General features: G+C 30.5%; 1 protein-coding gene across 1 annotated transcript in view; it reads left to right on the top strand.

Moving 5' to 3' along the window:
- The window catches only part of LOC139498222 (uncharacterized), a 294,491-nt gene that overhangs the window by 155,693 nt on the left and 116,003 nt on the right, over nt 1-22,795 (top strand). The window lies entirely within an intron of this gene.

Raw genomic sequence — 22,795 nt, 5'->3', positions numbered from 1 at the left:
ACGTATTTTGTTTTACTCATCGGTAGGTAAAACACTTTAGTAAGTACTAAACTGTAGTTAATTATTTATCTGTTTGACAGTAGTTTAATTGAGTGAACTGATACAATAAAAAAATTTACCATAAATTTCCAATAAAAAAATATAGTTCTTACAATGAAAACATAAAAGGTATACAATGGTACAAAATATTAGAATTTACAGTTTTTGTATTCGTATTCGACAAAGAGTTGTATGTTGGTTTCGTCCTTGGCTCTTTTTTATGTAATCGATAAATAATATTGAACACGTTTACGATTGATTTTTTTCGTCGTGAATTCTGGCTTTCCTCAATAAAGACAAGATATATTCAATGTGATGAAATTGATGAACATTACTAACAACATTTGTTTTGTTTTTGTTTCAATTTTATGCATGTTTTCTTCGGGCATATTTGAGTAGTGGTTCGCCGTTTCTTGTTTATCAAGCTTTTTCTACGAGGAATTCTTGCCTCGCCCGACTGCTTTTATTACAAACAATTTTTATTTGAGCATTTCTTTTTTAAATCAATTCATAAAATTAAGCTTTCTTATCATCAGACATAATCAGGAGTAATAAAACATTGTACACAAACGTGATACACTATTGGTATCAATTAAGTACATTAAAAGACGCAAACTCCCTCTGTTTATTGCAGTAGTAGTAGTAGTAGTAGTAGTAGTAGTAGTAGTAGTAGTAGTAGTAGTAGTAGTAGTAGAAATAGATATGTACATTAAGTGTATGATTCTGATCCGAGTCCAAATACTAGTCAGAAAAACAATGAGTAAGACAGTGTAAATGACTAGGGTGATCTTAAAATGACTGTTACGATTATGATATATAATTATTATTGTATAAATTAAAAAGTTGATATAGGCGACTGACTAACACAAACTTGAACACGTTTAACTATGGCCTTACGTTTGTGACGGATCCAACATGTTCCGATAACTTTATAGAATATCAATTTGCTTGTAGAGCATCATACCCTTTTTGTTTTGTGTTCCAGCTTTCTTGTTATCTGATGTCTGGTGTACGTCTGTTGAAATAAATCAACCTTTTTTTATTGACAAGGATCAGCAGACACCTACTCCTGTATGCGCGTATGCCACTTAATAAATAAATATGTGCCTATGAATGGAGATATGAATGCAAGCGATGTTACACTAAAAGCGTGAAAAATTGTCATAATGGTATAGCTACATCTGCAGATAAATCGTATGATGCCTTGCAAATATGTTAGCTAAAAGAAAAGAAAAGGAAAACCCGATGAAAGATAAAGAAATCATATTTGCGCAAGTAGTTTTCAGTAAACATGAAAGATATAAATAATTGATTACAAAATATTTTTAAAAATCCGAAACTTGGTTAAGAGCCTCGAAGTTTAATGATGTTTAATGATTTTTGAATTATATAAACAACAAATCTCATTTATTTATTATATTTACCAAAAAGGACAAACAAAAAAATATCTTAACATGTAAAACATGTGCATTTAACTCCATTGCTTTGCTCCTTGATAAAAAAGATACAACCTGAAACATCCTTTGAAAAATTACTTAAAGGACTAAAAGAAAAACAACTGTTTACGAATCGCATTGTAAAAAGTAAAATTTGTCATTTTTTGGCTTGTAGGTACAACAATTCTTGCCAGGTTTTTATAAAATCAATTAATATCAAAGTTTTTATATATAAATGCATTGAAAGTTCGGTCATGTGTACAAGAATTACAAGGTGTTTATAAAATGTGGTTTTGCCCTTTCACTGATACAATATGTGAAACGCAGGGACATAGGAACATCAAAATCAATGACAATCGGAGTCACCCTTGAAATGGGTCACAGCTAAAGAATAGACCAACATATTCCTTATCCATAAAGCTTTGATACAATTAACAATCAGTCAGTTGAAAATGATATTCTTACCTTCATGACTAAACACAGTGGAAACGATTAGCCCCAAACAAAAAAGTCAGTATTAAAAAACTGAATAATAGTAATATCCAATTTCATTTATAGTTATAAGTAAGTTATTAAAGGATCATTTCTAAAACTTTAGTTATAAATAATGAAAACGATGGTATTATCATATAATTGGAGAAATACATTTTTGTTGTGAAATTTAATATATTTTGAACATATCTGTTGGCGTAGCATTAACTAGAAGCCAACCTTCTGCCCTTTAGTTAAAACAATTGATTAATTTAATAAATTGTTTTCTCCTATCAACACAAACTTTTAAAGAATGAACTCGATACAGTAAATTTGCGTACAATTTAATTTCAGATGAAAACTTAAACTTAAAATTGATATTGGAAATGGGGCATATGCCAAAGACGTAAGAACCCTACAAAAATCAGTAGAAAACAGTCGTAAAAATCCCGTAAAAGGCGATACGTATGATGTGCAGTCTTTTTTCGTATTTGGACCCCCCCTCCCGTGTTTACTTTTAATAGTATTATCATATGATATCTTCAGGTTGAACATTTAATGATAATAAAACAAAATAAAATAAACAACTGTAAAGTGTTAACTTCCAATATCTTTTTTGGAAAATAATAAGCGCTTTATATCACAATAACTTGCACATTATTTATAAGGTGAACAATGTTTACCTGCAAAAAAGCAAATATAAGGCTTATACCATATAATAACTTCCATTTTACTAACATTTACCTTGGCTACTGATTGACACAATTTTAAATTATGATACGCTAAATTATATTCAAATATTCACACCTATATGTTCAGTTATAGATAATGCATATTTTAAGGTTTTTCTTGTCGTAGAACACATCGAGGGGTGTCAGGATTGATCAAACGAAAGACCGACCGGAGGGAGGTCTTTCTTTGAACAATCCTGACACCCCGAGGTGTGTTCTACGACAAGAAAAACCTTAAAATATGTATTATCTGATTTATATACCGTCAAAAAAATATTGATTTTAAAACGATTTGTAAAATTTAGTATCCTATTTTACCAACAACACTAAAGTGGGATATTCCTTTCTAATGCGTTCAGGTTTTAATACGCCCTGCGGCTCATTTAGAATGTGAAATAAAACTCACTAAATAATTTAGATATAAACTTTTTAAAAATTATTATCCATACACAATAAAAATATTACTGTAACTGAATGAAGTACATAAAAGACACAAATGTATTGTTACTATCCGATAACAGTGTATGACAAATACAAGACACATTGTAAGTAGTTTATTGTACCACTTAGCTTATGGAAAAGGGGGAGGGGTATATTTTTTTCTATTTGTTACGTTATTTTTGGTTATTTTTTTAACAATTTTACTTGAATCGAATGAAAAATTCAGAAAGATTGTCTTTTGAATAGCAATACATTTTATTAAAAGATAATCAGGATATAATTATATACCCTCCGCACCCGACCCTTTCGTGGGTTACGTTAATGTTATTCAATAGAATATAAGATTATCTTATTAGTTGATAATTTGATAGAGTAAAAGGTATACATAAATTTTAAAAAGTTAAGAACTGACACGAAGACGAATATAAATACATGTAGGTCACAGTATGATTTCCTATTCAGTGTGTATCGTTCTGTACATGCATGAAATATTTGCCACTGGACGTTAAGCAAGCAACCAAATATCAATCAACCTATTCAGTTTGACTCAATAAGATTTTCAAAATCTTACATACGAATATGTTAAATCTGGATTTATTTTTATGAAAGTCTACATTAAAATGTATCTGACATATATGATAATGTTTCTTTATTGTAGCGATAAATTAACAAAACTTCACGTTATTTGTTTATAAAATTAAAAAGCGGGACTACAATGACGGTTTCTTTTACACCTATCATCGATTGAACTTTAAAAGATAAATTTCCAAATCGGCAACAAAATACTATTTGACGAATAAAGTTTTGAAGTAAATCATAGATTGCATATTTATCAAGGAAAATAATGACCTCACACAGGTCATTATTTTATGCCTTAGAACATATATCATTGAAATATGGTATCGTCCGGGTTGATTCTGAAAAAGAATGACCTGTCGTTCTGAAAGAAAATAACTCCATATAGGTATATAAGTGAATATATTGGCTTTTGACACACATATTAATTCTTTTGAAATTTATAAATTAAATGTCTAACGTTGGTGTACAGTTAGAGCTTATCGTATCGAATCTGAGTTCAGTATATTCTGCCTTTACTTATAACGTTCTATGTGAAATATTATCGTTTTATTTAAAGTTTAGTTTGTTTAATACACTTGAATGGATCAGTTTTACTATGTAACTAGTGTACGTAAACTTTCAAGTGAAAGATAATTCTTTAATGAAATGTTTTATAAATGTACTGGTATTCATTTTTGTCTTTCTGTATTCTAACTCGCCTTAATTTTCACGAATACGTATTCTGTAACCAATATGCAGTGGCGGTAATTAACAACTGATTCTAATAGAATAAATTGAATCAGCTAATTATTTTACCTCTGTTGCGAAAATAAAACGATTAACTAACAAACATAGCATTACTCTATCAATGTAATTCTTTCTAACGTACAACACGTGCTTTATGTTAATTGTTAATTTATGTCACCATTTGTTAAACTTTGACATCAAACTCGAAAGTTGGTAAGCTTGCGACCTACTCCTCTATATATTCCTCTTGGCCGAGCCGAAATAAAAGGTTTCACAACTTGTTTCCCAACAGTCATAAGGTATGCACTTAGAACAAGCAGTTACAAACTTTTATAAATATAATAGTAGATTAACAATAATCTTTTGCATGAGAATTTGCAATCATATGCAGAGTTTGTATAATAATGTACGTATACTATTATAAAACAGCTATGCAAAATTAAGAAAGGAACACACGATTTGGATGTATCTTTTAAAAGCATATTAAGTTATAAAGTATACACATGCATGTAAATTCATTAGTGTATTCGCTATGAGGATATTTTTTATTTACTTGTTTGGTATCTATACTAAGAGGTCCAATTTGTTACATGTAGCCGGCATGACGTAAAACAAATCTACTTTTAATTGATATTTTATAGGACAATAGTGTTATTCAAAAATCATTCTAAGGACTACAGTTAACACGTAATTAATACTAACAATGATAAACACGTTCCGTGTCAAATCCGAATCCAATACCAATTTAACATAGCATAAATGGTTCCAAGTTTGCTGCACTAGATGTGTATTACGACAGCCTGCTGCTGGGCAGGCGCTACGTTATAACTTTTTAGATTTACAGAGATTAAATAGCTGATGTCATTAAAGAATCATGCTTAATTTCCGCTGTATACTGGTACAAGTTTATCATTAGCAAAGACTGGGAATACGAAAGAACATGTGATGACGCCTCGTAAAAAGTCCTGTGATTCGCAAATGCTGACTCACCGTAAATTGTATTAGTATAAATATTTTGTGAAAATGTTATTTTGATGACTGAATCAATGTATCCCACGCAGTGTGACACGTAATATTTTGCAAATTATTGTACTTTTTTATATAGAAAAACAGTTCACCTTTTAGAATTGTTGCATCCTATCATACGTTTAATTACATAAAAAAAAGTAAATCAGTATATTATGATACCTACTGCAATAACAGATCTTTAATCGAAATTGGCACATTCCGTACACACACAATTACGTATGATGACTTCAAATTATATATGTTGTGATTTACAAAAAAAAGATATATCAAAGGACGTTTATTCAAACATAGACTGATTCTATTGAAATTACCCATAGATCAATCATGTTTGTTCGTTGTTTATCCATTTAACACAAGTTGTATTGATTACATCGATACAATACTACATTAAAATGGCAATGACTTTACGCACCGTTGGTCTGAATGAATTCAAATACAAATTATTATTAATTTAAAAAGCCTCATTGTTGCATATGAATGTCTTTCTCAAATTTTAGAAACCGCTTGGTGAATAATATGTATTCAATATTTAGTCGAATTTAGGTAGAAAAGAACAATTATATATATTTACAATATGATTTGTGGTCATTATGATGATCTTCTTATGAAGAAAACTATTTTATAACATATTAAAGCATTTGTGTTTTTTTACAAAACACTTTTATTTAGATTTCTGTCTATACAATGTAAATGGATTGTTTATTCTTTTTTGTAACTTAGTAGAATCATTCAACTTAAAAACATTTAAATGCATATGACTCGTCAGAGATATTTTTGAAAGCGGATATATGTGTCCATCTAACATATGATATGTGGCCAACATGTCATTTTCCAATTTTTAGCTTGTTTTTTCAAAAGGTTCTTTTTTTTTAAATAAGGTATGAATCTGAAAACTGTAATAAAATCAACGGTATCATTTTTCTTGCACCAGATGCGCATTTCGACAATACATGTCTCTTCAGTGATGCTCGTGGCTAAAATATTTGAAATCCAAAGCTTATATAAAAGTTGAAGAGCTATTATCCAAAATGTCCAAAACGTATAGCCAATTCTGTGAAAGGAATCAGAGCTTTGCATGAGGGAGATACATTCCTTAATTTATAATATTTTTTATCATTTTGTAACAGCAAATTTTAATAACACAAAAAATCCCTATTTTCATGCCAGTACCGAAGTACTGGCTACTGGGCTGGTGATACCAACTTGTTTGACTATTTAAATTTTTGCACATGGTACCTGTTGTTAGCTATTATTCGAGTCTTTCTCTGTCCTTTATGTTCCCCGGTTTAGTTGTATTGTAGTCCTGGCATGTAATGTTGTCATTTTAATGTTATATTTAACATTGCCATAAAAGCGGGAGGTTTGACATGCCACAAAACAAGGTCCAACCCACCCTTTCTCAATCGATTTATGAGTTTCGAACAGCGGTATACTACTGTTGCCTTTATTCATGTATTTCATGTATCTACTATTTGAATTCCTTGACATACAACGTTCAGTTTTTACAGGATTCATTTCACACATCCTAAGTGTCAAATTTCCTGTTCTTCGTAATTGGAGCAGACGACACATTGTTAGTTTTTCCTATGCAGTATTTTTTCCCATGGTGTGAAGGTTGTTGTGAAGTCTTATATAAGATGAATTATATTGTCTTCTCTCCTTTGATTCTATTTTTACAGTATTTTATTGTCATAGCCTATCTGGAGATACTTTTCCTTTTCTCTGTTTGTTATTGAAAAAAAATATTTCTTTTTGGTTTATATTTTCGTTTTTATTGTGGTTTAATTGCTGTGTAATAGCCTAAAGCACAACTTATACTTAAATTCTCACTCATGCATCTCACAGACTTCATTTAGACATCAGTATCAGAGTCCATTTACATTTAAATTATTTAGATATTGAATAAGGCAAGTTTAAATTATTTAGATATTGAATAAGGCAAGTTTAAATTATTTAGATATTGAATAAGGCACGTTTAAATTATTTAGATGTTGAATAAGTCAAGATATTTTCTTAACTGAAGAGAGAAGATCTTGTTTACCGTGATGTCAGATATTCTTATAAGCTCTACATTTCTTTTTTTTCCTGACTGTTTTTCTTTTTAAGTTTAACACTTCTTGTCTGGTCTATTAGAAAAAAAACATGACTTGTGTTTCCTCCTTTGCTAACACGAACGAGGGCGACTGTGTTTCATGACAATTCATGAAAGAGCATAACATTTGAGGGTAATTAGTGAGACACCGCAATATTTATCAGTTATTGACTTTTGACGAGGTCAATACGTTATATATGGATTGCTGTTTTGATTATATTGACCGGAACGAATATAACAGGTCCATATAATGTATTGACTGTCCTTAATTTCTATATTACATATGTAAATAATGTATCAGGAAAATGACGTTCAATGTTCTGTCTGTTCATTTTTACATTGAATTATAACATGTTATTGAACATATACACAACTTCATAGCTTGTTGCATTATCTTTCATGTATTCTTAGCGTCTGTAATTAAATGTAACATAAATCTTGAAATATCCAGTGAAAAGTAAAATCACAAAAATACTGAACTCCAAGAAAAATTCAAAATAGAAAGTCCGTAATCAAATGGAAAAATCTAGTGATAAAACACCTCAAACGAACGAATAACAACTGTCATATTCCTGTGCATTCAACGCATTGATAGAATGTTAGGAAATAGGTCCACCTAGTTCTACCAAATCGGAAACGGAATCACAAAAAAAGAGAGTGAAAAAGAATCATTACCTTATAAGGTGTCTATGTTAACAAAAAGGATGAATTTTACAATATCTCCTTAAATTGTCTTTCAGGTGCTCGAATACGGCATAATAGTCATCTTGCTTTCACAAAAATCTCAAAGGGCACAGAGGGCACACATGTTAAAAAATACATGTTTTTGTTTTTAATTGTGATGCGTTCATTTGAAATTATATTTGAAAATTTTTATATGCATATTTTGTAAGTTTTATTCGAAAACAATATGTAAAGTTACATGAGATAAGCAAATTGATTACAAGTTCGCTTGAACAAAAGGAAACGTCATAAAAACATACAAACTACATTTAATTTATTTAACATTTACATTTTGCATTCCTCTTACCATAAATCCTTTCGATGTTGCTATATCATAGAAATAAGAAGATGTGGTAATAGTGCAAATGAGACAACTCTGCATTCAAGCAAGTCACAATGTGTACAAAGTTAATGATTATAGGTCAGAATACGGCCTTCAACACGGAGCCTTGACTCACATATAACAGCAAGTTACAAAAGCCCTTAAATTACTAGTGTAAAACCACCACCGTATATATATAAAAAACAAGAAAAGTATTATTAAGCATATCTTCAAACGATACCACTGAACAACAGGCTTCTGACATATATAGATTAAAACAAATGAAACAATGCAACAATGCAACAACAAAATATTTTCACATAACACTGTGTTTTGTATGCAACAGGATATCTTTGGTTAGATGGAGCAGATGAATATTCAGAGGGTCGATGGGAAAGGGCATCAACAGAGAATGCCTTAGATTATACAAACTGGTATCCTGGTGAACCAAATAATGGAGTAAAATAAGATTACCTGATGACAGGTCAAACCTTCAGAGAAAAGTAAAACGAATCCTTTTGTGGCAGTATTTACAAATATATTTGCGAGAAAAATTAAGTAAATTTAATTCCGTTTATAGCAGTATGTTATTTTGCTAGCATGTTTTTTATATGCATTGAAGTCATGCAGCTGTTGAATGGATTACTAGTATTAAACTCTTAAGTATTGTTATTTCAACGTATATCTTTTTTTGTGTTTAAGGGATTCTTAGATCTATTTGTGGGTCGAATTGTGTTCGTATGTTTAATTTCAGTCTAATTTTGATTTCCTTTTATTCCCATGGTTTTTGTTTCCTAATAGTTTTGTTAGATATTTAACCACAAAAAATCCATAACAATTTTATTTCTTAAATATGTTAATGGTTTCTTTTTTAATTCACTTATTTTCATTTTCAATTTTTACTGTCTAATTCACTCTCTAAATCATTAATTATATTTTTATGCAATTTTTGTGATCGTTGTCTTTACACATAATAAGCAACCAGACCTGATTTTTTCAAGACATAGCTGAAAACTTGAAATCGTCGTAAAAAAGAAAACGTAATTATATATATGGCTACAAACACAATGACAGTACTATGTATTTTGCTTACATTCTCCAAAACTAAAGTGATGGCGACAAATGCAAGTAATGATCTTTTTTCCCTTAAAGCACAATAGGTTAACCATGATACTAACAATTAGTTATTCTCAATTCATTCCAGTTATGGTAATTTTGTTAACCGTGAAAGCCCTATACGTATGATACTGTTTTTGGCTGTTCTGTTTAACCAAAGGTTGATAATGTAAGAAATAATATATATATTTTCTTCCAATGTAATTTTATTCGTTCTGAGGCGTACAAGAATTCCCTGTATTTACATTCGATGTTTTGTTTACGGAAACATACTTGTGACGTTACCCTGTTTCGTTGCCATGCCAAGACAATAAAATCACTCCGCGGAATTTTCGTTGTATGACATTGTACCATGAAAATCAAATTGAAATGGACGTTATGTGTTATTTTGCTGTAGAATAGAGATAAATATACTTAATTAAATAAAAATATTTTAATGTAAGCCTACGTAAACTGGGAGTTTTGATGTCGAAATTGAGAATATCTGGTAGTATAAATAAGTTGGTCAAGCAGAACAGCTGTTTTTGTGTATAACTGTGTTTGTATATTGCGAGGAAACTGGTACTGGTTGACGATAATAGGTCGTCATATTAAAATCCATTGTGTTCGATCCTGTCAGTAGAACTTTAATGTGTATTATCATTCCTGTTGAATTGTTAATTGTGTCTGTAAAGCCAATAGCATCGTTGGACTTTCGAGATTATATGAATATCAACAACAATAATAATTAAACTGTCAATTGTTCTTGAACAATTGAGAGGTCTTTCCTTTTTTAATGTAAAATACATGTTCCAACAGACGTAGAATGTATTGAAAAGGTCAAGGTCAACCTTAAAAAGCTCGAAAACACACTAAAAATCCTTTAAATAAGGTTAAAAACACTCAATTCGCTATCTGGGACATGACCTTGACCTTTGACCTTTTGACCTTTGTCAAGGTCATTGGTCCCCAATGCCATTACTGAAGACCCCAAGGGTCTAGGACCTTTGGTTATATAGTAAAAGCTGATTTTTTCTTTTCAAAAACCTAAAACAGGGGTTATGCCCCTTATAGAAAGGTCAAATCTCTTTGATCAAAATGTAACAAAGTTGCGCCATAATGACCCAAACATTTTCCACCATTTAAAACTTCTGTAAGTATAATGGTTTCTGAGATTATCCCATAACAAGCTGTTAGGTCAGAGGTCAAGGTCAACATACAAATTTGACCTTGAGATATTTTTTAAAGATACATGAAATGATGATGATTGGTGAAGATCCTATGTGTCTACGACTTACGGTTTCTGAGTTTTGGTGGCCAACCGACACCGGTTAATTTTCATAGGGGCATAACCCTACCAATGAGTCGTTGAATCTTTTCGATCCAAATGTAACGAAGATCCAGGGTCTGGTCCTGAACAAATTTCACCCTTCGTTTTTTTTCTACCTATTATGGTTACCGTGTTGGAACGATAACAAGGTTTTTGAGTTTCGGAGGGATTACTCCGAACCGACAAAATATTTCGACTCACAGGGTGAGTTCCGGATAGGTATTCATGACACCGATACAAAGTGTGAACATGAAAGCGACATGGTTTACGGTTACGGAGGGAAATTTTGTCAAAGTTTGGCGGAACAAGAAGAATAATAATAGTCAGAAGAAATACAGTAAGGTCTTTCCTTATAGAAAAAGGAAAGACCTTAATAATAATATTAATAATAAAAGTGTCTCTATATTTTTTCAAATGTACAAAATTAAATAAAAATATAACAATGTAATCAAAATAATAAAAACACGCAATAACAAAATTATGGGTAAATCAACAGTGGAACTTTTAAGATTATTTTGATATATGTATCAATAATCAATAGCTCGTTTTCATGGTTTAATTAAGTCTACCTATATCAAACCGAAAGACAAATTAAAAAAGTTGATCCTGCTTTATTTTATTAAACAAAATTGCCATCGTAGACATACAAGTACATTTTGTACTAGTATATAGTCATGAGAATGGTTTATTCTTCTTTATAAAAAAAACATCACTCTGATTCTAACAAAAATTAATCCTTAAAACGACATGATAAAGATGCCATATTTTTTAATTGACAACTTATTTAATATGTTTGGTGAACTTTTTTTCAAGAAATAATCGACCTTAACATTGGAACCAGCTGTGTTCCTCTTCTTGGCGACCTATTCCTGCATTAATATGAGACTGACTTCATTAAGAAGATTCTTATGTAGAATGAAAAAAAGCTATCATTTTCCTTTATCTTCACTTTTAGCTATGTACATTGGGTCCTCACTGTAGATAATTCAAAGTTTAGTAACTATGTTGAACGTATCTATCCAATCTATTCCATGAAACAAACAATACTTTAAATTCTGTTAAATCTGCCTCATATATTGACTTAAATGTGAAAGTGGTAAATGAGAGTGGATTGAGAACAAAACAACAACAGAGATTACATTAGCTTCGACATAGAGCGTTAAAGATATGTCCACACACAGTTCTGATCAATTGTATACTTAATAAATCTCAAAATAACTTAGTTTTATATGCATGTGTTTTATTGGCTGTCGTTTGTCTATTCGTTAATTATTTTCTTAATCTGATGATTTGTTCTGCCCCTTCTTTTTTATTCATACAAAAACATTCCAACAGATCCACATATAGAATTAGTATTTCCAAAGTGGCAAGGTGTATCTGATTATGATTCATCGGAAACAGAATTGACATACATCGATAAATGTAAGAAGGTAATACCTTTCACCCATTTATTTGGATATATGAATATAGATACATGATATAAAATTAGTTAGAAATATTTACATTTATTGTATTTATTACTGTTTTTACATTCACACAAATAACAGATTAAAAAGGAAATACTCTATAACAGATATTTTTTCTATTTTCTAAAATGAGATAGAAGTCTTTCTTTTCAATTAACTTCGTGCTCTATAAAGCACTTGATTTAGTAAAACATGGTATAGAAAACTATTAACACAATAGTTGTAGTTGATGCATAGTATGGCATATAGCATGTCCTAAGACGTATCAAGTAAACGTTTAGTCACATGCATGCTTACATTTACAAACATCCGGCACTCACATCCGGGTCTAAATTAATTTTGCATTTAAAAAAGCTGCAAATTGACGGTTTAACGTTTTACTGAAAAATCCATAAGTGAGATTTGTTTGTTATGAACATGATGATTTCATTTCCTTTTTTACGAAAAAAAAATGTTTCATCGATTCAGATATTTTTTTTTTAAATATAATGGTCAATCCATTGTTTAATAATGGTGTTATGAAGCAGGGAACCAAATTGGTTTTTTTTAATTTTCTGAAATTTGTTGATTATCAAATTCTATGTTAAAATTTTATCGTTTTTGCTTTATTTTTGCAATACGTATGATATGAACCGCTAAATTTATCAACTGAATACTGAACAGGTATAGTTTACTTTCACTCTCAGTAATATTTCAGTAGTGGTAATCGAAATTACAATATTATACTTTGTAAGCTTAGTAATACCCTTATTGTCTTACCTAAACATCTTATACCAAAGCACTTGTCTGAAAGCTCAAAGCGTGCTTGTTGTGACCAAATTGAAGAACTTTTTTAATCTATGTATGTCCGCTGTATACTGGACAGAGTTTTAACTTCTAAGTAGGACTATGACATTCCAAAATATAAATTCCATATACACTATGGTTGCCAGACCCTTATATGATGAACATACTAGAATATAAACACATGTACAGCACTGTTATAAAGAAAAGATGATGTCAATGAATTTTTCATAACTTGCATATTTTTGATAGTGTCCCCAATTATTTACCACCAATGCTCCTCATTGTTCATAATTGGTTATTTGTTAATACATTACTTTTCTTCCGCAAGATTTAATATACTAGATTTTATAATTACTGAATCCTTTTTGTGGAACACTTAAAAATTAAATAAAATTTACAAACAAATATATAGATGTTAAAAAAATATATACATTTCAACAGAGTGCATGAGCGGAACTAGTCTCCATTAAGTAAATGTATTAAAATATTTTGATATATGTATGTTAACATGTATATAAGTAATAATTGATATCTATCAATTTGGTAACATTAACCTTGATTAAATCAAGAATAATCCTCAGACATAATCATAAAGGGATGCTTTTTATTTTTAGATAACATCGTAAGATGAATCCAAGAACTTTCAATCTACTAGTACACTGAATGAAGTAGATATAGTAAAATGTGGTGTGAGTGCCAATGAGACAACTCTCCATCCAAATAACAATTTATAAAAGTAAACCATTATAGGTCAATGTACGGCCTTCAACACGGAGCCTTGGCTGACACCGAACAACAAGCTATAAAGGGCCCCACAATTACTAGTGTAAAACCATTCAAACGGGAAAACCAACGGTCTAATCTATATAAGAAAAAACAAGAAAAAAAACAGGTCCATTTAACCATTAAATGGGTAAATAAAGGCAACAGTAGTATACCGCTGTTCAAAACTCTAAAATCTTTGGACAAAAAACAAAATTGGGGTAACGAACTAAACCTGAGGGAGACGCATTAAATATAAGAGGAGTACAGCGACACAACATTAAAATATAACACACACAGAAACGGACTAAGCATTAGACAAAATCCGATCAGAACCAAATACATGAATTTAGGATAGAAAATTACCGTGATACGTCTTATAGTAATGTGAATTCATACTCAAATATACGAGAAAATAAACGACACAACGGAAACACAACGTTTAAATGTAACACACACAGAAACCAACTATAATATAACAATGGTCATAAGGAAGACTTGGTACAGGACATTTTTAAAGACAAAATGGTGGGTTGAATTTGGTTTTGTGGCATGCCAAACCTCGCACTTTAATGGCAATGTTAAATATAACATTAAAATGACAACATAATATGACAGGACTACAATACAAATAAATAGTAAGACAAAGTAACACATGAATAATAGCTAACAAAAGGCATCAGGTTTTAAATTCAATACGCCAGAAACGCGCCTCGTACACACAAGACTCACCAGTGACGCCCAGATATAAAAATTCGAAAGTAAAAAAAGTACAAAGTTGTACAGCACTGAGGATCAAAAGTTTAAAAAGGTTGTGCCAAATACGGCTATGGTTTTCTGCTTGGGATAAGAACATCCTTATTATTTAGAACATTTTATGCTATTGCAAACAGTAAATTTTATCAAATGAATATAAAAGATATACATGATAAAACTGAAGTATTAACTAATTACAGAAAACAATTGTCGTTTGTTTATGTGTTACATATTTGTTTTTCGTTCATTTTTTTATATAAACAAGGCCGTTAGTTTTCTCGTTTGAATTGTTTTACATTGTCTCATCGGGACCTTTTATAGCTGACTATGCGATATGGGATTTGCTCATTGTTGAAGGCCGTACGGTGACCTATAGTTGTTAATGTCTGTGTCATTTTGATCATTTGTGGACAGTTGTCTCATTGGCAATCATACCACATCTACTTTTTTATAAAACCCGGATACATTACAAAGACCAACACAAAAAATAGACACACCCGACTTAGTCAAGGCCTCAACCCAAAAAGTGAAACAAGTGACGACACATACGAAGTGGTGAAAAGGCACAAAAATAACGTCATTGTTGAAATTATGAAAGAGCACAAAAATGACATCACATTTGAATGACTAAAACTATATCTCAAAAGTAAGATAGAATTAGGATTGATTTAAGATTGTATTACCATTTACAAAGTTAATATAATATATAATTTATTGACAGACGAGGGGAGTAGTGCATGTCCTGGCTCATTGTGACTATAAGAATTTTTAAACAAAACAATTATTAATTTATCCATCTTGTCGAGATTAATTTTATTTCATTTTTAATATAATTGATTTTGAGCGTATATAATCGGGATTGAATTGAATTAACTTGAGAGTGTTTTGTTTTGGAAATATCTAGATTTATAGAGGTTTCAGTAAACGGGATCAAAACCCATTTAAATCCTATTTGGGTATATTTGTACAGATCAAATGAAATTTTATTATTATATTAGCCTTATTTAAATGCACAGTAATACCCCGAAATGAAATAATTGCATATTTTAAATAAAGAAAAATAATTACAACAAAGTACAAATTCATCTTAAGAATATAAAAAGTAAAAGCATTATGTACAAAGGTACTAATCATACAGTTGTTGAGTATACTTTCTATCTTATAATGAATCGAATATTATTACGTATAACTGAAAAACATAAACACATAAACTGATGTGTTTAAATTATTCAGATCAATAAATAAACATGTATTTTCCGGTTGCAAAATTCTCTTATTAAAGAAATATGTCTGAAATTCATCAATGCTTAAAGTCTACTATAAACATGAATAAAATATACATTGCTATTTCCTTTTAAAGAATCATTTTCATTTCTTGTAATTTGTTAATTCAAAATCAACTTATTCTTTAATTTAGTTATACTATCTATTTATAGAAAATTATGTTTTTGTATAAGCAAACACTATATACTAATCAATTGATATAGAAAGGAATACTACACACATTGATAGTAGATAGTGAAAATCAAGCATCTGAAAATAAAAAGTTGTGTTACAGTCTTAGCTGAACAAACTGTTAACTAACCATTCTAACAGATTGTCATAAGTTTTCAGTTATATTTGGTGACTCTCCCTGTGATAAGTCATGAATCCTCTGGCATCACTGGCTATCAAAAGTTGACCAAATTCGCTCTAAAATAGCAAATACTCGTTTAAACAAATATATGCATATAGATTTTATTTTTTCACAATCTATCAGAATATTATATTCGGGTTTGACGTCTTCAAATAACTTTGAACTAAAGATTTTATGATCTTTAGATCAGAGTTTGTAATCAATTGAATAACGATTACTTGTAGTCAGAAAATGGATGATAACTGATAACATGTGATAACTCTGGAAAATCTAATCGTTTTCAGCTGATTATGATTTCTGATTACGATAACCCCATGCCTGTTATAGATACGAACCTATAATAAAACTAATCTCGATTATACTCCCTCTTTTTTAAATGAAACGTATCAATTTAAATGAATTTGAAAAAAAATATGTATTGAATGTTTGAAAAAGAGTTGCATAACTTAGTTTAAATATTTTTTTAATGTGTTTTTTTTTCACGAACTTCCACTAATAGGAATGCTAAAACAGCTGCTAAAAATTTGTATGTTCTAAGTGTTAAAGTTGTGAAACCTTATGTTTTCTTGTTTAATAAAATTAATACTCAAATGCTCTTCCAGTTTAAGTAAACGAATAAATGACAATATAAACAAAAACATCAGTTTAAGGTTAAAAATAACTGAAGAGTTGTATGAGGTCAATGTCAGGTGCATATTCCTCATTTTAATAGATTTCTTTTTATATAGAATAGCTTTAAGTTATCAAACATAGATACAATTGATTTCTATATCAATGAATGATACAATATTATAAGGAACCAATTGGAAATAGAGTTCATGTTTTCACGGATCATCCTTGGGTAATGCAATAAATAAACCTATCACCATCTTAATTTTGTAAGCTTCCTCTTTAATAAGCTGTGCGGCAGAATTCACATGAAAAATATCTTTATTATCAATATTATCAAAATAATTGGTATAATATCGATATAAAACATCATTTTAGAGGCTCAAATGTCATTTTTCTTTGGACCTCATTGTTTGGTTCTTTGTTCACTTTGTATTTGTTTGATATTGGTTACTTATAAGCATATCTTCTCTTAAAGATTCTAAGCATCCTCTAAAATACCTGAAAGGTTAGATGATGTTTTAATGTTGTTTCATCAGACTTGTTTAATGGCCAGGTCCCTGTTTAATCGATTGATAGTTTTCTCTTTTTTGGGAAAGGTGGGGGCGTTCGGGTTTATTAAACTTTACATATACTTTCAGTTTGTATATGTTTGTATTTTGTTGATTTTCAAATCATTTTTAATATATGAAAATATGATAAATAAAAAATATTACCAAAAACTTTCTGTAGGTCGGTTTCATTTTTTGATGATTCATCTTCTGTAATGGAATATCAAACAATACAAAGTATTTACAAAAACGTTCTTATCAATTTAAAAAAAAAATAAAGTATTTGAGAAATAAATGATCTTTATCATTTTTGATACATGAAAAAAACTAGAGACTCTTTAGAGCCTGTGTCGCTCATCTTGGTCTATGTGCATACATGCATTAAACAAAAGACACAGCCGGATTCATGACAAAATTGTGTTTTGATGATGGTGATGTGTTTGTAGATCTTATATATAATTACTTTACTGAACATTCTTGCTACTTACAATTTTCTCTATCTATAATAAACTTTGTTCTTAAGTTACAAAGGAAAATATTTTGTAAACATTTACAAAAATTTACCAAATTAATGAAAATTGTTTAAAATTGTCTATAAAGGGCAATTACTCCTTAAGGGGTCAACTGACCATTTTGGTCAAGTTGAATTATTTGTAGATCTTAAAATGCTTTGCTGAACATTATTGCTGTTTGCAGTTTATCTCTATCTATAATAGTATTCAAGATAATAACCAAAAACCGCAAAATTCAGATTTGCTCTAAATGCTTTGGTTTCATAGTTATAAGCCAAAAACTACATTTCATCCCTATGTTCTATTTCTAGCATTGACAGCCATCTTGGTTGGTTAGCTGGGTCACCGCACACATTTTTTAAACAAAATACCATAATAATGATTGTGGCTAAGTTTGGTTAAATTTGACCCTGCAGTTGCAGAGGAGAATATTTTTGTGAAGATTACAAACATTTACGAAAAATTGGTAAAAAATGACTATAAACGGTAATAACTCCTTCAGTGGCCAACTGACCATTTTGGTCATGTTGACTTATTTGTAGATCTTACTATGCTGAACATTACTGTTGTGTACATTTTATCTCTATCTATAATATTATTCAAGATTATAACCAAAAACCGCAAAATTTCCTTACAATTACTAATTCAGGGGCAGTAACCAAACAGCCGATTGTCCGATTCATTTGAAAATTTCTTTGCAGATAGATCTTCAGTTGATAAACATTTTTACCCGATGTCAGATTCGCTCTAAATACTCCAATGATGATTGTGGTCAAGTTTGGTGAAATTTGGCCCAGTAGTTTCAGAGGAGAAATTTTCGTAAAAGTTAAATACGACGATGACGACGTACGACGGACGCCAAGTGATGAGAAAAGCTCACTTGGCCCTTTGGGTCAGGTGAGCTAAAAAAAAAAACCATATACAGTATTACCAATAACTTCCTATGGTTCGGCTGTCTTTTCTAATGAAAAAAAAAAGTATTTGAAAAATAAATGATCTACTCATTGACTTAATTCCAAGGGTGATAGAAATAAAATTTGCTGGTCTATCTCTCCTTTAGATGTGTGTTTTTAAATCTATTATGTGGCCAGAATTGATTTTCAGTGCCTCTAAATATATACATGTTCATCGGTTTGCCGCAAAATACTGATAAATTAATTTCTTTTCATGTTAGATAACTCTGGTTTGGCTTTATAAATATTTTGATATGAGCGTCACTGATGAGTCTTATCTAGACGAAACGCGCTTCTGGCGTACTAAATTATAATCCTGGTACCTTTGATAACTACTTTTACTATGCGGTGGTCTTTATATTACAGCTTCGACACATAATACCGTTTTTAGCTAAAATGGCTCTCCATACTTTAAGATGACAATTAATTTGCATGTCTTTCGAATTTGACACATGTTCCCTCAACCTAATGCTACTTACCTCCCTATATCTACGAACCTTGTAAATTTAAAATTGGATCAAAATTGCTTTTTCTTGAGGGTAGAAGTGAACATGCAGACTATAGTTAGACATATCAATCAGATCAGGATATAAAATAAAAAGAGAAAAAAACATGAAAACAGAACACTAGAAGAAAGAGAAGAAATATGATAGATTCGTACAATTCATTTCATGAAAGAACATTATAGTTGACAAGACGACACATAGTAATCATATGAGGTGATTTATGCTACTTGAAATCTAGGAATATAAGCATACATATATATAGAACTGGTAAAACGGGAAAGGATGGTACAGGTATTTAGGGTAATCAAGCAAAGTATTCAGAATAGACAATTATTCAGGGTAGACATTAGGTTTTACTGATGGTTTTCAATATTTGCAAACGTTTGTGGTACTGTGGTTCATGTATTCTTGGTAGACAAACATGTTCGTATTTAGGGTAGACAAATAACTTTGTTAGGGTTACTATATTTTTGAAGTACTGGTATGTTGGGTAGAACAAAATTGGTATTCAGGGTTGACAATCATTTTTGAGAGAGGTTTTCAGAGAATATATTTTTTAAAAAACATCAATTTTAATTATGATATACATATCTTTTATATAAATCAAAGGATAAATTATAAAAAGTAGAAACACTTTATAATAATTGCAATGAGATGCATAAATGTGAAATAAAAAATGTGTTTTTTCCTATAAGGGAACCGTTTAAGGATAAATGAAGTCGAAAATATATGATATTTATGTAACACTCCCAAACGTGTCCTTCCTCCCCAAACGTGTCCGACCCCTAAACGTGGTGTCTATTCTCCCCAAACATGTCCATAATTTTCAATGTTGCTCAAACGTGTCCGATTTCATAACCCCTAAACGTGTCCGATAATTGTTATTCGCCAAAACGTGTCCAGTTTAAAACGCATAAACGTCTCAAAACTTTTAGCGCTCTTATATTCTCAGAGACGTCAATAACTTTAACGGCAATCTCATTAAAGGAGACATGAAGCAATATTACGAATGATCCATATTGAAGATATCGGGTATCAGTTGGATCATAAAAAAGATAAAAAGCCGCATTCAATAGACATAAATTCCAAAACTGTTTTGGACACAATTTTCAAAAATTTAAAAGGACAAAGAGTTGAAAGGAGAAAATTCAAATTTTATTAGCATCAGATTTTAGAGCGATCGTTAAATTTAGTTTATTTCAGTTACATTAATGTTTAACCAAGTAAATTGTCTTGTAATAATAAACTGCGGTGATGCCTTACTATGTTTCTCCTGTACATGGATAGTGCACGACTGGATCCCTGCGGAGGTGTTCGAATTTTTTATAAAGCTCTTGAAATTATGAACGGGTACTAAGGTTTTATTTTATAAACGTTGGGTTTCGAGCATCACTTAAAGTTAAGCAACAAGAGACATTACGTCCAGTGGCAAATAGTTCATGTATTATCATATTAACAATAAATACTATAGGTAAATTTAATAATGAGATAAAGAATATTTTCCGGGACTCTTGGTATGTACATTAATTATTCCTGAAATTTAGGATAAGGCTTAAATTTGTTCAGATATTAAGAAGTTACACTTTATGGTTGTAAGTAATTAACACTTATCGGGACTCGGACTAAAATAATATTTTTTTGGGATTGGAGAAAGACCGCTTAATTTTTACAGAACATCAGTATAACAATATTTTATTTTCCTTTATATTATGAAGGCTGTCTGGAAGTGCAGTTGGGGTATTCCTAACTGCCACAAAATAACAAGGGTATATGTATAGCGACAAAATGTGTGCATTGATGCATACCATCGACGAAAAGACGCCCCCCTCCCCCCCCCCCCCACCTACACACACACAAACACACTTCAACCCAGGTTAAAATGCCTGTTTAGATAAATACTTATTCCTGTTTTTAATGCAATAGTAAAATAAGTATACGACAATGAAGAGGCACTACCCACATAACTCATTTAAAATATTGACACGAATGAAAGTTCCATTAAATGAAAGGAAAACAAAGCTTGATATGGACACTTTTGGGACATTAGGGATGTGTTGGTGTAAACAAATTGTAAGGGTTCCGCGGAACCCAGTTTCTCGTCTACGTTTGCTGTTAATCGCAGGCTCAACAAAAATGAGGAAAAAAAATCCTCTTGATACTATCTTTTGATTGTTAGAAGCCTCTGTCCAAGTTTTCAGAAAAAATCCAGAATAGTTTATGAATCTAATAAATGTTTTAAAAACTTTAACTGCTGACTGTGTGTTATGTTCACTAAAAGAAAAGCTCAGTCCATTTATAAGTAAAATACAGATACACAGGTACAACATTTTAACAACAACAACAAAATTTAAAACTTTAACCACAGAATAAATGTAAGGTTTCCTGGCAGAAAATCTATGTCCATTTATAAGTAAAATACGGAAAAAATTGATTTTTTTTAAATTATCTTCTGGATACTTTTTTATGATCGTAAACAAGCTTTTGTCCAAATTTCATACACACCCAGGATAGTTTCAAAAAGTTATTAAAATTTGAAAAAATTTAACAACAGAGTAAATGTAATGTTTCCCGGCAGAAAAACTAAGTCAATTTATAAGTAAAATACAGAAAAAATTGAATTTTATTTTTATAAAATTTACTTCTGGATACTGTCTAATAAACAAGCTTCTGTCCAAGTTTGGTAGAAATTCATGGTAGTTTAAGAAAGTTATTAAAATTTCAAAAACTTTAACCGCACAGTGAATGTTTGTTGACGCCGCCGACGCCGCCAACGACGACGACGCAATATAGGATCGCCAAGTCTCGCTTTAAGACTAAAGTCGAAGACTCGACAAAAATGGACACGTTTAGGCGTTTATACAAATGACATGATTTTGCGACATTTTACATTTGGATGTGTTTTACCTTTAAATGACGTCATGCAGACACGTTATTGGGAATTGGACAAGTTTGGGGGAAGGACACGTCTCTGAGTGTTTTATATATATGTCGCGTACATGTTATTATTTTGTACAGGTTATTACGTGTACAAACATTTTATACAAGTAATTACTTGTATGAAGCCATCATACAAGTTATTACTTGTACAAAAACAATTGTACGAGTAATTACTAGTACAATTTTTACTGAAAAAAAGATAATAACTTGTACAAATCATTATATTTGAAATCGTTTCACTTTAAACAAATAATTTATTACTCAGACTTATAGACCACGTACAAAACTTTACATATGCAACTTTTTA

The sequence above is a fragment of the Mytilus edulis genome, chromosome 12, assembly GCF_963676685.1.
Source record: "Mytilus edulis chromosome 12, xbMytEdul2.2, whole genome shotgun sequence".
NCBI classification, from domain to species: Eukaryota; Metazoa; Mollusca; class Bivalvia; order Mytilida; family Mytilidae; genus Mytilus; species Mytilus edulis.
This window is presented reverse-complemented; position numbering and strand designations above follow the sequence as displayed.